This window comes from Cynara cardunculus, unplaced genomic scaffold (assembly GCF_001531365.2).
Source record: "Cynara cardunculus var. scolymus isolate 2C unplaced genomic scaffold, CcrdV1 Un_Scaffold_9587, whole genome shotgun sequence".
NCBI lineage: Eukaryota > Viridiplantae > Streptophyta > Magnoliopsida > Asterales > Asteraceae > Cynara > Cynara cardunculus.
Window position 1 is genome coordinate 5,229 of NW_020205094.1, and position 2,689 is coordinate 7,917.

At 35.9% G+C, this 2,689-nt stretch overlaps 1 pseudogene; it reads right to left on the reverse strand.

Moving 5' to 3' along the window:
* Window positions 1-1,090: 1,090 nt before the first annotated feature.
* LOC112505300 lies at window positions 1,091-1,702 on the reverse strand (annotated as a pseudogene).
* Between the last annotated feature and the right edge of the window lie 987 nt (window positions 1,703-2,689).

Here is a 2,689-nt window from a genome sequence, read left to right on the forward strand (position 1 = left end):
GATAGTCAATTTGTGATACATTGTGGTACATTTAATGTTGATCATAAGTTTGTTTGAAAATGGTGTGATACATTGTGATAACATTACATTAGTGTTGTTATTTGCCTAAAAGAAGAGCTCCCAAAAATGATGAGAGAGTAAAAGAAATTGGTCCTTTGTTTATTTATTACTATAAGAATTGGTATATGCATAGTTCCCAATTCTTCCATAGTTTCTTGTGGTCTGTTTCTCAACATATTTTTGCCCCTTAACAGTGCTGCAGCTATGATGGGGGCCTCCCAGCCATATATTTATGCTACATTGTGATACATTTAGTGTTGATCTTAATATTATGGTGTGTTACATATGCTAATACGGAAACATAAAGGAAGATTAGTCCATAAAAGCTGTCCATTTTAGAAATCAGTGCAAAGGCAACAGTTGTCAATAGCGTCTTCGATCTTGCATATAAATAAATAAATGAAGTATATGGGGTARTGGCAGTTGAATGAAACTAGGCATAAGTGATAGAATTGAAAAGAAAAAGAAATGGGAATAGGGAATGGAAGGAGAGGGCTAAGATAAGGATCAGGATACGAAATCATTTAGCTCGACGTTAGGAGAGTCTTTTTTCAGGTAGCTTTCTTACGCCTTGAATTCCTTATCTCACTACGAAATATACCTTGCTTGCAAGAGTATAAGCAAGCCGTAGCATTTTGACCTCCCTGGTTCAGGTCTTTCCTCTTCCTCAGTTTCCATGTGGAACAATATTCCTAAAAGCACCATTTGTTAACATAGTTACAGGTGCTATAGATTTTTTGACACTACTGGTATATATATTATCTTATATGTTGTAAACTTTTGGTAAGCAAAAGAAGATATGCAATCTGTATAGATCTTCTTCCACTTACCAGTCTAAACTTTAGAAATAGGATAAATTCCTTTCATTAGATACTTCAGGATTCTCATCTTATACAGTAATTGACTTCTAGATTTAAGTAGAATAAAATTGATCATGTTCAATTCTAATTTCACAGTTTCAATATGATCTGTTTCTTCATCTTTATATCCAACTAGCCACATTCCCAATCACAGTCAGTACAATGGATCTTCAGTTATTTGGCGGGTTGCTGGTATCCGATGATTTGGCAGGATTACCCGATGATGTGGCAGGAACAGTTACAGGAGAGTCTTTTGTTGAAGATTCATCAACGTCATTAACTCTGTTTGTATTCTTCTTGTTTAGAACCCCCTTTTCCTCCTCGGCCTTGTCAAGCTTCTATTTTGTTTTAGACCCCACGTCTTCAGCTGCCTTTGCAAATGCAGATAAAGCATTTGAAACCATCAAAACTCCACTGGATACGTAATGGTTGCGCATGAGAGCATTACTGGCGCTGGCCGCTTTCTGTTCAGCTACAGCAATGGCCGATTTTGTCGCTTCACTCACCTGGTAACGCTCATCCAATGCTTTCATCTTTTCATTCACCACTGCTCTTCCCATGCTTAAATTCTTGGTCAAACCTATCTTACGGTCAAGGGAAGCATAAGTAGTGGAGGCGCTGGTTGTGAACTGGTTCTTTTCATCAAATGATTGGGCCTTTCTCAGTGCATCTTTTCCCATAACAAAGCCCTTTGCAAGCATGGTGCTTACCACATCCTCCGCCTTTTGTACAACTTCACGCCTCCTCTCATCTCTATCTGTAACTGGTGTCTGTGTCTCACCCTTCAGAGTTCACAAAAGTTAACACAGTGATTTATATGCATAAATATATTATGTTACATATATATACATCTATATACACACACACATGATAGATGGTTAACACGATGTACTACTACTAATATTATGGTCTGTTACATTGTGATAAAAGTTGTTTTTTGTCATAATACTTGTTTGGACATAAAATGGTGTGTTAAATTGTGTTCAGTAATATGTACCTGCGAAATGGGCAGTTTGATCATCCATTTCTGAATAGACAATCACAGCAACCCATTCATAGGGTAGGGAATCCAAATCATAATTCTGTGTCATCATCTTATATGGATGATCTGGAATCAGCAAATGGTAGATAAGTTCTGACTTTGTTTCCAACTGGAGATGATTGATTGACGCTGGGTAATTCCCATTCGCATTCACTTCTCTTTCTTATATACTCACTTTGTCAAATTCGGCTTAACTTTCTTGATTTTTGATTCAGAAAGTTTTTTCTTTATTTTCCCTTATAGTGTTAGGCTTTTTTCCCCTGTTCCTGCTAATTTTGGTGGAATCATTGATATTTCTTTGTCAAAATTGCAAATTCTTAGTTACATTTTGCTGTTATACTATCATTGATATTTCTTCACACAATCTGCTATTATTGATATTTCTTCACACAATCTGCTATTATTCTTGACGATTAGTATTACGTGTTCATTGAGTTAGAATCTTTACAATTGGTTTCTAAACAGCATGCTTCAAATGAGTTGGCCTAAGTGGTTGACATCTTATTTTTCTTTTGAATTGCAACTGTTTTATAGCTTATTTTGGTTTCAGTTTTAGCCCATCCCAAGCGGTTATAGATAAAAGACTTAGGTGTTGTTTGTTTGTTAAGAGGTGTTGAACTCTGAAATCTTACTTCATTTTCCTAATGATAAGATTGTTTGTTTTTGTAAACCGGTAAATATTTGAATGTATGTAATTGCTGATTAAATGCTGCAGTAGCTGGCTCCT